Below are 16,520 nucleotides of genomic sequence, written 5' to 3' on the forward strand. Positions count from 1 at the left end.
TAACAGGTATTTAGCAGATAAAACATTCCTAGCCGCCGCTAAACCCTTACAGAAACCTATGAATCCAGTCCACCCCTTCAAAGCATGTTAGTATAAGATTCCTTTTTAATATTATTCTCCCATACTCGCTTAAGTGTCCAAATTTGTCTCTAACTTTATATCCTTCTAAGTACTGTGAGAATTGTTCCTTTATCCTTGTAACATGACCCATTCTTTTAATCCTTTTTGATATAAACAAATTAACACTGAGAAAAACACGAGTTTTAAAACTTATTCTTTTGACTCATTAGGTACACATGTTCTCCTCCAGAGTGAGGGATCAAGTTTCCAGCACATAAACGAACAATGCGATAGTGCCTTTTTGCACAAGAAACATGAATGTAACTATCAGCTACGGCGAAAATTACATGACGTCACTTTTAAAATAAACGAATGTAAAGTCCTGCTTTTATTGTTGTTATAATATTTAGGTATGTGTGGGTTTAGTTTAATTACGAATCTCTTATGTAGTTACTGCTATAAATTGTATGAACAACAATATAATCTCAATAACAAAATAAAAATATTTCGATCTACTGTTCTGTTTCCTTTGCAACTTTCTAGATATTTTAGTGAGACAGTTTATCGAATATTTCTTGTAGGAATATTAGTGTATAATATTGGCCACAAAGTTATATAGGAAACTACCTTTTAAATTATATATTTACATGTAATCTATACATTTTTTTTGGGAAACTGCCTGGATTTAATCAATTATCATTTACCTGTGGAAGAAAACATTGCAGTGTTATTGAGAGTTGTCTCCATATAATTTGCTTTCAATGCGTGTTTTGTTTCGTGGATGACATTTTTAAGCCATCGTCCTACTGTCAGAAGAGTTACGAAATACATCACCACGCTTCTGTAGGTATGACCCCTTCAATCACGACAAACATTACATCCCCCACAACCCCTCCCCTTCCACTCTAACTTATCTCCCTCGGGTAACGGCTATTAATTATCTGCAAATAGATTATGAAAACAAAATTACACGTGAAAATCTGGCCGTAATTGCAAAGAGTGAACCTGAATTATCCTATACGCCATTCATTAATTTCAACAAACTGACTATAGATTTCGTAACATTGTCCACTGGCCTGTCAGAACGTCTCATATCCTATATTATAAAAGTTTGTTCTAAAATAGATAAATAATCCTTGCGATATTTTGATTTATAACCGATTTACAAAATCTTGGAGCAAATAAAAAATGGACTGCTTCATGTAAATTTCGTTTTCATGTCGATAAAATATTTTCATATATCTAACACTCCAATTTTTCATTTAAAACAATGTTTTGAAGCAATGTTACTACAGTGTGTTACTTGCAAAAGTGTTACTAAGTTTGGATATTATTCGTACGTATGAAAAACACACTGTAAACAGACTTTGTAAACAAATTGTAACCAGCCTTTTGTTTTTGTTACAGTACGTGGAAATAAAAACCAAACTGCGCTTTTGCGTCGGCCAAAAATTTATATCTGTATTCTTCTCGTTTTTTACACTTTTGGTCAGCGAAATCCTTATTCATTCGTCATACAAGCGACCTGCATACACAGCGAGAGTCCGTGAAATGGGATGCGAGCTTTGCATCCTGTTTGCTTGTGTGAAAATACAAATCATTCACATTTGATAAGTTCTCTGTCCTGTATCCAGGGCACTGATGTGCGTAACTCATATTTCATTATTGAATAACAACAACAGCACCAATCGATTTTGAAACTCGGCCATCTATTTGTCAAGAGGCTTTGCTTTCCTGTCAAAATGCAGATAGACTGATTTCTGTTTTTTACAAAATACCGGACAGGAATTTTAGTATTTCAACCAAGTATCGTATAGGAAACTCAAGCTTTCAAAACTATTTCAGAAACAACGATCATCGGATTGTTTGTCGGATTCAAATTATCTATAAATATAAGTTGTTTCGATGTTGCAAAAATCTCTAAAAAACCTTCGCTATTTTCGACTTTTACAGGAAACATAGGGGTTTATTAAGGTGTGAGTCGATTAATCGTCCATGTCACGTTCGTTATTTGTATTTGTTGTGCTTCGTCAAGACTTATATTGCATTTATTTAGAAAATCTCATGGGGGAAATGAAAAACTAACTAACTCCCTGGTAGCAAAATCCGCAGGTCCAACACTGACAACATCAAAGCCCGAAGCTTTGTTATTGTTTTCGCAACAAAATTAATTTTTATGATGAAGGGTTGTTAGCCCCACGCTAAACCCCCATGCTGGAGGACCACCGTTTATCGGCTGTCCGCGACAGCTTATTCAATACATTCGCAGCTAACCTCCACAACTGGAGGCTGTTCCTCCATCCACAACCTGAGGACGTGTCGTGGTGACAGGGAGATGAAAAATGCGTACAAAATTCTGGTTGGAAGAAACCACACGGAAACCCTAGGCATAGATTAGAGGATAATATTAAAATTGGTCCTAGGAAAACAGGGTTGCATTGGATTCGTTTGGCTCAGTATAGGGGCCAGTGATGGGCTATTGTGATCATGGTAATGTGCCTTTGAAATCCATAAAATGCGCGGAGCTTCTAGAGTAGCCGAGAAATATTAGCTGTTCAAGAAATTACCTACTCAAAAGCTTTAGTTTATTCAGGAAATAATTGCTACCATTAAGCTCACAATCTTTTATTTCCCCGTCCCCTATCTTCCCCAGGAGAACACCCCTCCCGGTACCCATTAGATTGGAGGCTGGGTGGGCCCCAGTGCTTGTCCGAAGTAGGAGTGAATTTTCCAAATGCTTTGCGTAATATTTTTCATAACTCATTATCCTTGCTGTGTAATTTATTACAGACATAAATCTGTTGTTACAAAGCTGATCGCACTACAAATGGTATTTGCATTTCGTTAAATATTCTCTATATTAAACACTACTTTACAGAAACTTTATAAATTTCAGTACCAAATATATGGGCAATATACTATGTCAAGTACAAATACGTTTTTAGACGAATCGTTTTAGAGAAAATGTATACGTTCTACTGGAGTTTTGGGTTGAATAGGAGTTACAAAAGACCGATAGGAGCCAAAGTTATAATTCTCCAACAGACTTTCAGATTTGATCACCAGTATTATATTCTATCTAAATCTCGTCAGTAGTTCCGAAGATGGAGCCTACAGATAAAACCAGCTACACTCTAAGACGTCTCTTCCATTTAATTTGTGAATAGAACAAATCTCATCTCTTGACAAGTACTGATAATGTCACCAGTATGAATTATTGTCTATTATTTATTTGTAAAATCTAAGAAATTTTTAACTTTTTAAACATGTATAGCTTTCTTTACCACGTGGCTTAATACTAATTCACCTCTACCTGCTCAGAAGAAAATTATTATTGTGAGATTTCAGGTTCTCATTGAGGCGAGTATGTAGACTGTCTTCTGAGTTGTAGTCTGAATGTCATCGACTTTTCGGAGGTACTTGCTGCCACAATGATAAGGACGATGCATCGATCAGATATCACGGCGCAACAACCCAGAACAACCAACTACAACATGACTGTATTAAAACTGTTGCATAACTTGAATCGTAATTCCAAGTCCGTCTAACGTAGGTCTACATATTTGTTTAAATCTTGTCAGTCTAATCACAATAAAATTCCTATTAAATATTAAATATTACTATAATTAACATTTAAATATTTAAAATATATTAAATGATGTTCTCTATCGAAATGTTCGATTTACATTAGATCATCAAACACGGCAATACTTCCAGATGGACGTAACTCCTCCACAACTTCATTTCTGGATGATACAAAAACAACAACAAAACGTTCACCCACACAAAATTATGTTAAGCACGACGTACATACAGAACAACTTCGAATACGATATTAAAAAAATACAATAAATCTAGAAGAAAACATCATTTGAAATCTGATAAACATCTGACTAAAAGTTGCATTTAAGAAATTATATTTAAGTTTATATAATTTTATACACCTGAAGATGGTTCTTTTAGAACTGAAACATGTCGTGTAAAAAGTTATGATCTAATGTAAATCGAACATTTCGATAGAGAATATCATTTAATATATTTTTAAATATTTAAATGTTAATTATAGTAATATTTTAATATTTAATAGGAATTTTATTGTGATTAGACTGACAAGATTTAAACAAATATATATTTATCACAATATGACGCAACTTTATCATCTCGTAGGTCTACATGTTTAATTTTTACGTAATCATGTACTGTGGTGTTCTGTGTCACTTAGGTAGCTTGTTAACTTAATTAACCATCCTCTCAGGACTCACAGCCAACTTCTTTGCCTCCATTGTCTCATATAGATTAATAAACGAAAAACGACACAAAATAATATACACACCCTATTATACAAAAGAGATGTATCCTTGATTCGGTGGTTGTAGGAATTCGTCACTCCAGTACAAGTCAAATCACTTACACAAAAAGCTCTCTGACATATTTTAATTTCATCCTCAGGTTTCTTGTACTTTTAATTCTGGATGAAGGGATGAAACAAAGCAGTGAGGGTAATGTCAGCTTCAGGGGATGGAACGGAGAAGAAAGAAGACAGAGAAAACAAAAGACTAATGGAAGTGCGATCAAATCCCCAAATTGCCTAAGGACCCAAATCAATGAGAAAATGTGGAAATTTGAACTCGGTGAGAATCTGTGTGTGTGCGCGCGCGTCGCTGATCTTCCAGTTACCTTTAGCAGATTGCATTATTCCTTCACCTAAAGGAACTGTTCTGCCCCATACCGTCTACAAGAAAGTGATTCACCTTGCAACTGACTCTTCAAAGAGACACGCCCTCCCGGAAAAAATCTGAACGTGTGGGAAACAGAATAGTTTAGTTTACTTACGTTTGCTGCTAGGTTATATTACACTTTAGTCTCTTGACTCATCTCTTCTGTCAATGCGGCATGATACATATTTATACGAGTGCACCAAATCAGTCAGTTCGATTTTGTAAACGATTTAACCTTTCGAGGATTAGGCCCATTTGTTTTCCTTTTACAACCATTCTGTGGTGTCCACTGTCTCCTAAAGATTCACACAGTGATTTACATATGAAAAAACATTCAATGGGATATTCTCTACTGTCCAACAATTCTTAAAAATATAAGATTTGAAGTCTTCAAGGCCGTGTAAATGTGCTTTTTTATGAGTTTGCTTAGTATTGAAGTCTAGGTGCCTATCAACGTTTCGGAGTACCTATTGCCTCCATCTTCAGGTAAGGGTCCACATTTGTTGGAACTTATTTTGTTTTCATGATCGTCCTAAACCTGGCTAATTAAAAAACCAAGATTTATTTACAAAACTAATTTTGCTTCCCAGTGCATGACAGAGATAGAATTACAATTTTTTAAAACGGCACAAAGCTACTTGTCATACAAGATATTAAGTGTTCTGTGGACAAAATAAATGGTATTTCCATGCTAAAATCATAAAATAAATACATTTATGGCAACAAACCATTATGTTTCGACACCACTAACACCCATCCGTTGGTTGCTGCTTCCGTGTTTAAAACGCGACACTCTCTGCCAGCGATCCGGAGACTTTCCTCAAGACAGTTGAGCTACAAAGACCCTATATCTGGTTGGATGATCGTTCACCTCTGCTTAGGCATGTGAACGTGAGGCCAGCAGACAGCTAGTCGGCTTTGGCTCTCAGAGGGCTGCTACGTTCCTAAGATGAGTCTTAATATTGTCCTCCAATTTTGTTCTAGGTCTTCAAGTTATAATTTTTCTACAATTTCCCGCATCACAATTTTGTGCGCACTTCTATCTTCCCACTGAGCCACATGTTCAGGCTAAATTAAGTTATTGTGTAACCTCGGCGTTTCTCGTTATAGTAACAAAATCAATTAACAGTTACTCTGTGCCTTATCGGTCCAAATATTTTCCTAAGCGCTTGTCTTTGAAACACATGTAATCTGTGTTTTTTCCTCAAACTAAGGACGTACATAACAACTGTTGTATGATTGGTTTATATTTTTTGAGAATCTACAGCGCTTTAAATAGGATTACAACGATATTTTAACTGATAAATGATACGCCACAGTACCAACAATTTTTTATTTTATATTTTATTTTATATTAAGTATACGTTTATTTATAAATAAGCAAAGCATAGGCAGATACTTCATTTTACACTTTATCTTAACAATCCCATGTAAAATCTTTATTACTGGCTGAACATATAAGCCACATATGATCTTCCAACTCTTACAATGCTAGGACAGCGGGTTTGATTCCCCCTCGGAGCACAAATACTTTTGCTCGTTATGTTGCGCTCTTAAGTCCACGAAATCGGGCTAAATTTCTTAACATTCATTGTTTCTATCGTCTTTCTAAATCGGAAGAATAAATATTAATGAATCAGTGACAGCTAAAGAAGATTTTACTATACGAAATTTCAAGTTAGGCATATTCTGGTTATTCTATCTGTTCGACTGTAAGGGGTAGAGAACACTATTTTACGTTACATTCGAAATTTTATGGAAATTCTACTACAAAGTGTTTGTTAATGAAATTATTAAAAAATATTTTTATTCCATTTACAATCTGATCTGTTATAAACATGTGACACAAAGAATCAATAACGCGACGAAGAGAATGTTGCCTTTCCATTATCATCAATATTATCTAACTCGAATATTGCCGAAGTCATCGTTTTGGGAACGAGGGTGGGAGATGATGATTCAAGGAGCTTCTTTCTCTCCCTGCATACATTTGCGTGGCACTCTCTTCCTACGTTGTCTTCTTATTTGCTGCATCTTTATACTTTTAATATAGAACAAACTTCCTCATGATACATGGTAAATGAAATAACAAACCTAAATCGTTAGTTAGGTTCATGGATCCACGATTTTTTGGTACAATTCTGTCTTTCTGTCTCTGTCTGCAAATGTATACATTTATCTACAGAAAGGTTGTCCCAAAAAGATCTATATACACATTCAATGAATTGAATAGACATTTTAATAAACTAAACCATTACATACGTGAGCATGCATTGGCACTTAGTTAATTAGTGGATCTTGTGTAGGTGTTCAAAATGGCCACTCTTAGTTTTGTGGTAAATTTGACAGTGGTGAGAAAGTAACTGACAAGCGGCCACCATATTATAATGTGTGTACATCTTCTGGGGGCATTCTGTACATTTGTCTGTATAATAATTTGATTAAATGTTGATGCCTTTCAATTATTTCGACAGTAGCCACGCCTACTATTTTAAATCCAAATCTACATTCAGACTAGTGCCCAAAGACAATTATGGGCATTTAACATTTTAATAGTGAATTGAACAATAACTGTACTACCAGAAACATTTGTTATTAAGTCAACTAATGGGAATACAACAGCAGCTTTGCGAAAGAGAGACTTTTATTTTCACATCAACGTAACACAACTGACTTTGTGCAACAGTAAGGCTCTCGGATTTTCATTTTGTAGGTATCTGGTTTTAATCTAAAAGGGATTTCAGGCTACCCTGACTGGCACTTTCTTAGTTTTCCTCAGTGTATTAAATATGAATACTGATACAGTACCTCCAAACATGCCATAACATTCTCCTTCCAAGCCGTCTACTGCTGTCATTCGACGTTAAATAACACGTGTAATTTAAAAAAGCTTCGAAAAATAATTTATTCGTGTTTCATGTTCATGTAAACTTATTTTAGTTACGAGAATTTCATTCTGAAGTATTTGTCACTATTTATTTTAAATTCCAACAAACAGAAAGAGTTAATGGGTTAACTATAGTAATTCATGCCAATAAATAAAACTGACCGACGTTTTTCTTCGCTGTCATACACGGCTTATCGCTAATTCTGTTCCTTCTCTCTCTTCCTGTGTCTACATTTTCTCGGCTTATTTCATTTTTATTCTTTATCCTTGTCTAGTATTCTACTCTCATATCTTTTAAATCTTCCTTTTATCCTGTCCTCTCTCCATCTCCCTCTTCCACTCAATTCAAAAGTTTTCAAACTTAATTCCGTAGCCCATATTTTCCAGTCACTTTCCTCGTTACTTGAGTTGAGTTTAATGAATTCAACATGGCTCCCAGGCGCAGGAGACCGCAAATTGTCTCCGTTCAATTCATTCACTCCAAAGGACCCTTCGTTCCATTGTTCTTCCTTCAACCAGGTAAGTACTTAAAAAAAGTCGAGTGCAGGTAAAACTTAGTAAATGCAGAACTCTCCTTTTAACGTAGATGTGTCCCGTTTTTTTTAATTACAACTGAAAGTGTAGAGTTGTAATTTAATTACATACCCGTATTTTGGAAGCAGTTTTCTTTATTCTGTATATATCAGCGGCCATGAAGTTTATTTCTCTTAGTTATAGGTCCGCTGTTGCAGAGATAATAACATCACAGACAACGACAAATATTTAATCCTAAGGAACAGAACTAACACGTTCATAAAGAAACTAACTTTTGAGAAGCTTCATATGTAGGATTTGAGATTTTCACAGCGGTGATTCTTCTGGGTTTTTGTATAGTATAGTCTGGTAGAAGTGTACCGACGTTTCAGAGGTCCCTGCTGCCTCCATCATCGCCCTATTAATAGAGGCACGACCCATCTCAATTGTCTTAATTTGTCTAATAGGATGATATAGTTGCGTCATATTGTGAAATTTAATTAATTATTCGGTTTTTGTCCGTCTAATCACAATTCATATATAAATTTACAATTAAGATAATTAAAATATTATTTTGTGTTCCTCATCGAACAATCGATTTACAATTGGAGAATCTTTTTACAATATGTTTCGGTTTCTATATAAACCATCTTCAGGTGTAAAATTTAAAATTATAAACTTAAAACTTAATTACAATTTCTGATATGCAACATTTTTGGTGATGTTCACTTCCAGATGAGAGTGTAGATACATCTTAACATTCACTCCAATATAAAAATGAATCTGGAAGTGAACATCACCAAAAATGTTGCATATCAGAAATTGTAATTAAGTTGTCTAATAGAAAAATTAAAGTAGTCACCTTTCAGTAAATGTATATTGTCCTCTGATGGTTTCTCTTTCTTCGGTAGAAGTAATGTAATGGATTATGAATGATTAAACAATTGTGGGTTTTTTAAGATATACAAGATATTGACACGCTCCTACAATTAATAACTCCTTTGATTATGTACGTATGTGCGCATATATACGCACATGTAACATGCATAAACACAAATAATCTGTACGATTATCAAGATAAATTCGCAAATTTTATGATCCTAGTACAGTCTATTACAATAGAGAACAGGACAAAGTACAGGCACTCTCCCTAGTGATCAATACAACAGGTAATTGTACTAGGAAATCAAGACGTTTTAAGTTTTGGACACACGTGTGCTTCTACAGCTTGTTAATATTCGCCCAGCAACAACAGCTTTATCATCGTCGGTTAACGGCTGATAGATGAGATGAAATTTCCCATTAGTAAACACAGTTTCTGCGGAGAGGCAGCCGTGAATAATTGAAGTCATGACGGTGAGTTTGTACACCGGTGCCTAGCACAACGCGCATCTCCTGAGGAGTCTTTGTGGGGTATAGCTCCTATAGCACGGTAAACATCGCCTCGTCTTCAGATCTTCATCTTTCTGTAATTACATATTTTTCGTAGGTTTTCTGAGTTCTTCTGAAAGTACATTGAATGGAATCATCACATTATCATTTGTTTTATAATAAGCGTAATTATTGAAGCTTCTTGTAAAGACACATGAAGAGTTTTCGCGCCCCTAATTATTTGTATAATCACTTTCCAGCCGCATACATCTTGCCATCACTATTTCAGTTCCATTATTCTCCAACTCTATACAAATATTTCGAAGTCCCCGCAAGAAATGACGGGTATTCTAACACTGTTCAAACTGCTGACCTCCAATAAATTCCATCATCTACTCAAGGAAATGGAAATCCCTAGGACCTAAGTCTGGAATGTTAGCAGAGGTTGAAGCACTTTGCAGTCCATTTTCTGCTGGCCGGTACATGCAGACTGTCGGCACGGTACATTTTGCATCATCTGCAGCAATGAGACACTCACCAGTTCTGGTATTATCGACATCGAAATTCAGACCTTCATAGAAATGCGTAAATCGTTCAAACAAGCTCTACAATCACAAGAATATTCTCTTTTATTACTTCAAATAGCTGTTCTGATAATTTAAAAAGTGCAATCTTTCAGCAAGGGGATACTTTAGGACACAGCTATGTCCTGTTTTATTCATGCTAACTTCCGTCTCGATTAACAACACACTTTAATGTATTTCAATTCGTACAGGCAAAATACATTCATGTACCATCTTTTGATTTTATATTGTGTCCATATTAACCCTTACGTTACTTCTAGTTATGAAACCTAACAGGTTTATGCACGGGTAAAATTCTATATTTGTATACGTATTTGTGTACAAAAAGTTTGTATCTGGGTCAGGAAATGTAATTAAAATAAACTACGACTGCCTTTCTGCAGAGTACCTTACCTTAACATTCGACGCTATATTACCGGCAGTCGGTAAGAATGATCCAGTGTTTGGGCTTTGTGAAAGCGTCAATGAAATTCAATATTAAGAACTGGAAACGTCTTGGTAAGTCGTGTTCTTTTAACTTTTTCGTCTTCTGTTAATTTAGTCCATTATTCTAGTAATGAAAAGACTGGAGTTCGATTCAAACGTTCGTCACTAATTTTAAAATAGTATAAAATATGTAACTGTAATGACAACCAATCGTCTGAATACATCAGCAGCAGAGTTAAGTTCCAAAATACTTTATTCATCAAATATAAGCCTACCTTAGACAAAATAAAAACAGGGCCCAATTTAATATTGGTAACGTAGAGTTAGTTGGAGACAAATTAAATGCTGAATTTGCTTGTGCAAAATATTATTACTGCCTTTATAGCTGGAGTTATACAGTTTATAGGTACAGGAAAGATAAATACAAAATAAAACACGTATACAAGTGAATTTCGTGTTTTATAAAGAGTAAAACACACTGATAAAACAGGACAGTTTCATGGAGTAAAAATCAAAGCAGGTCGATACGGAATGTAAGTTTTCGAGTGTAATTAATACTAATTAAATTAGGGAGGGGCGACAGCACTGATGACGCAAAAAACCAACAGCGTTTTAAATTTAGCTTTGGAATAAAAAGCACCACAAATGGTAGTACAGTCCCATTACTGGACTGAGGCCTGAGTCTGGGAAGGGAAGGGTAGTAAATAATTGCTTGTAATTTGGAACACGATAACGCAACCCCCGCCCACCGCTCTCTGTATATACCATATTTTAATTAGAAATAATGAGACACAAATTGAGAGCGATTATTATGTTGATCGGTACGGACATTACCAGCGTGTAGGCCGCTGTTAGTACTATTGTTATGCCAATAGATATTTGAATATCCTGAGTACAAAACATGTCTGGTTATCGGTTTATCTGATGTGAAATAATATCGGATATACGAAATGTAACCGGAAGATCCTGTTCGAACAATACGTGCAATTGTTCGTGCTGTGGAAAGTACAGGTTATATGTCATAATCAGGACAAGGATTGACATGGTTGTTATCAACTAGTTAATTTGTTAAATATGGTAAGAGGTTCCACAATCCGCGCATATCGACTGTGAAACATGAATATGTTATTATTTTCTGTTGCAAATTTCGTTCCGGTGATCGAAGCTTGATGGTGGAGTTGACTAACTCGATGGGTTAGAGTTAAACTTGAGAAAATATTAGTCTCTTAGCTTGTTATGAAAATATACAGCATTTCTAGAACCTAGTGATACATTACTGTATTCACAGCAGCACACTAATTAACTCCACATTTAGATGCGTGAATCCAGTACACGCTTTCACGCCATATCTTTAAGACCCATTTCGATATAAGCATGTTATCCCAAGATATCTTTTATCCTGAGCTTTTAAGATTATAATTATGTAAGCATTCATCGTCTACTTTGAGTGTGCCCTCTCATCCTTGCCGATTTGGTCGCCATAGCAATATCAGGTGTAGAGTGATGTTCATCCTTTCGTAAATTTTTCCATATTTCTTATTAAACATAAAAAATTCCGGAAACTTTTGACTCGGGATAAACACGAAATTCAAAACAACTCATTTTCAGGAATAACAAAGTTAATTATTCCTACCTAAAGAACTGAAGGACGTAATAATTTGAAAAATTGATTTTCTTATACTATTTCTGAATTTGAATAATAGTAACTTTTATGACACAGGCCTCAGTCTCTACGCAGTGTTTGGTGGTCCCTTTTCTTCACAGTATGAAACGTTCTCAGATTACGGATGGAGTCGGAGGCCTCCAGATATCGATTGTAGATCCGAATGTATTGAATAAGCAGTTAAGCAGACATGAATAGACTATAAGGGGTACCCCTCAAGCTGGAGAATTGAACGGGGGCTAATAACTAACACATGTTACGAAACATTACACACAGCCTTAATATTGGTACGACATAAGCAACGGAAAATTGACATGAGATCTGAAACTTGCAATGTCAGAAGTCTATGTTTTAAAACCGGTAATTGCAGATGAGATTTTATACCAAACTACCTAATATAATGAAGAGACAGGAGAAAATTGCCATATGAAAATACCTAGTAGACAGAAGTAAAATATTCCCCACACCACAGAAATCATAAGCACACTTGGACTTGTCTTAGTGAAAAAAACATACAGTCAGATTGATCACGTATTTTTAGACAGAAGACTACAATAAATTATACTTGATAACCCATCTTTTATACTGGCTTCCCTCCCAGAATTCCGGTTTTGTTCCAGGGAAGAAACATTGGTTTCTCCGTACATCGCCTCTCATATTCCTTGTACGTGTTCTACAGATCCAAATATTTTTCTCATCGCTTTGCTCTCAAACACTTTCCATCTGTTTTCTTCTCTGGAGTGGGTGATCAAATTCTACACTCACATAACACAAGTAACTTTTTTATATATTTTAATTTATAGGTGTTTAGATACAACGATTGAAGATAAATAATTCAGATTAAAATTGGATTTCTAGTAACCTCTATTTGAATTTCTACAATATTTTGGTTTCCTAGAAACGAGATGGATATCAGTCAGGTTCTCACAACAGTGATTTCTATTTTAAGTGAGATCGTATGTATACATAACAGCTTCTATGTAATCGAGAAGCATTAGGTCTATATGTCAACGTACTCCATCCCCTGACAGTGTTAATCTGATAAACCCGGCTGTCACTTATTACTAATGATCAAATGATCACAAAAGCGACCACTTCGACAAGACTGCCTCTGCTTTCATTATTGGAGTTTGCATCGGAGAACCTGTCGGAGAGTATTATAATTACGTGGCTAGATTAAAACGTGAGTACGTCCATGTATACAGTGAACATAAAACAAGAAAGTAAGAAAAAATGAAGTGATGACAAAACGCGTTTCGTGGTCACGGATCAGCAGGGGATTAACCATGTGTCGTCTGTCCCTTGCCCAGAGTGCTTTGGGAACAGTGGTTTGTACGTAAGAGTAGTGTACAACACAACATCCCTGCATAATGGCTACTGGTAACAGAATGGGAGATAAACAGAACTCGGAGCTCTCTGTGAATAATTCGTAAGGCAAAAAACATAATTCACTGAATTGTTTTTACAGTTGACTGTAATTTCCTCAACCGGTAGTTCGCGGACTCGAGTCGGTCCGTAAATATATTTTAACAAAAACTGGATTAGTGACTACTGAACAACTGGATGTTTCTTTCATTTCTCTTTAGTGATTTAGAATTTTGTTAAAAATTTTCATACATCTCCAATCTCTTCGTACTGACGTGTTTTATGGAGCGATCAGCTTCTTTGTGAGGAAGAGGGTACAGACATTTAGGGGTCGGTCTGCATCAGTATTAAGAAACAGACAGTGGTGAGGCCGTGTTGCAACCCTGGGTCCATAAACAAATCATGTGTCTGAAAAATTAGATTAGTTTATGTTTAAAGATATTGTCCCGAAATTTGCTACGAGAAGTTGAGGATAATCACAAACATCACGGCGTCCGAACAAAATTTCGTAACAGGTAATTTCCAAATATAATTATATAACGAAACTGTTATAAAATGGCTTATGTTTTGAAAAGATACCAACTGAGCGAACAGAAACATTTCATATAGACTTATTCCAGTACTTTCCATATTTCTGAGGAGCTTTGAAGTTTATACCCTTTAACCTTAGTAACACATTAATAAGATCGAAGCAAACTATTCCCATGGTTTTAGTGGCAGAAACTATAATTACTGGTTTGTCTTTCTTGTCCGGATTTCATCGGGATGGGGCAGATCTAGGATAGCGAGATGTTTGTTATACACGTCTTTTCTAGGGTTTCTTGGTTTAAATTACAACATTTCAGGATACTAGACACATTTCTAAAAAACCTAAATACATTTGAATACATTAAATAATCCAATGTTCATGCTAATATATTCTTATTTAAATCATCAATACAGAAACGTAAATATACATCTTGCCATGTTTGCATTTACTAAGCACGTAAAATATTGTATATATAAATTGTCGGAACACTTATAATCTATCATCGTATCAAATTTAACTTGTCTATTTCCAATGGCTATCATGTTTCGTCTTTCATTCTATAAAACTGTGTTTAAAAATTTGCATATTTTTATAAGATCGATCATTATATTACGTCGACTCTAGTGTTATTCCAATGCAACACGTTTGCATGGCCTCCATTATAGTCTTACTATTGACAAAAAATTAAAACGAACATAGACCGGTGATTTCTGGTGATGACATATACAAACTTATATTCACGAATATTCGCCCGTTGGTTTAGACGACAAATATGGGCATACGGGCGAAATAACTGTGTTTTCTTTGTAAAATAAGGAAAGCGGGTTAATAATTTTCTTCACAATACTCTACTAAATTTGAGGCATTTATTGAAGTTAGTAAAACTTGGTAAGTCATTTTACTTGTTTTTGAACCTTACAAAAAAATAACTCGGCAATGTCAGAGTCTTCCTTAACCTCACAAAAGAAACACTTAAGTCATACCGCTTTAAATACAAGTAAAATATTCCGAATCAATAGAAAACCAATTTTTAAAATCACCTTAGAAATAAACGAGCTTTCAAAAGGCAATATCTTAAGAGAAACTTTAAAGAATAATTTTCCATTAACTTTTCTGTCTAGTGTTAAAACAGAAAGGGAAGAAACGAGAATTGAGAACATATTGGAGTAATAAAAATTTTATCGACCGATTTTTCTCGGCTGATTTCTTGCTACTATTCACTTTAAAGGGAGGGTTTCCTACACACGTGGACGAAAGAATGTACTAAAAGAGTTATGGATGGAAAGGAAGTGCAGTTTAGCACCGAAAGCAAGAGCGTCATAAGAAACATAAGTGATACAAAATTTAAAGCTAAATTTAAAAACTAACATCAACACAGAACAGTGACTGCTGTAAAAAACATTGTTTCGTGCAACTGACATTCACTTCTTTTTCTACTTGAATTATATAAGAAAATAACTTGTTATAAACCGAATGACAATACAGTTTCCTGAATTTATCATGCTTTTGATTTCTTTATAATCGTTCGTTCTTTGCACAATACGCACAGCGAGAACGCATTATGGCTGGTCCGTTAGTTTGTCTAATCGATTCAACTTGAGATACACTTGATGGATTTAGATGAAATTTGATGTAGAGGTTGTGCTATTCTGTTTTTTGAATATCATACGAGCGGTGATAAAAATGACTGATGAGGAAAGTCTTGAGGTATACATTGAAGTACTGAGATCTGTTGGCCAAGGTAGGAAATATCGAACGAGGCAAATTTAATACCTTCAAAACCATATTGAAAAGAACGCATGAAGGGATATTATGCGTACTGCGGTAAGGAATAAGCTTTCCGAGCATATTCGTAAATTACTCTCATGAAGGGATAAAGTTCTAAAAATATAATAAATTAATTAATATTATAAGATCGCTGTTTTCTGGATTGTTGGGCAGCGTAGTATGGCACCACGTTTAAGAAGTTCCTGCTGCCTCCATCATCAAAACGGAGTAATCGCCCTGATGATGGTAGCAACAAGGACCTCTGAACAGTTAGTAAACTTCTACCAGCCTACACGTCATAACAACCCAGAAGACAAACTCAAATTTCACAATTAATATTGACATTGGCAATTACATTTATTTCGTCTATTTTTGCTTACAATCTAGAGTCGGACATGAGTCCCTGGTCTTACTATCTGGTTTCTGGCTATATTTAAATTCACCTTATATTACGAGGCGCGTCCTCAAAGTAAGTTTCCCTGGGGCCGTTTACAGAAACAAAACACAATTTCATGGAAATATTTATTGCAACAGATACAGCAAGTGTCCAGCTATTTTTCAACATATTCGCCACCGGAATTGAGACATTTGTCATACCGTGGGACCAACTTTTGAATACCTGTGTCGTAGAAGTCTG

This window comes from Zootermopsis nevadensis, unplaced genomic scaffold (genome assembly GCF_977971745.1).
Source record: "Zootermopsis nevadensis isolate Lab colony 2312 unplaced genomic scaffold, Znev_1.0 Znev_ptg000020l, whole genome shotgun sequence".
NCBI lineage: Eukaryota > Metazoa > Arthropoda > Insecta > Blattodea > Termopsidae > Zootermopsis > Zootermopsis nevadensis.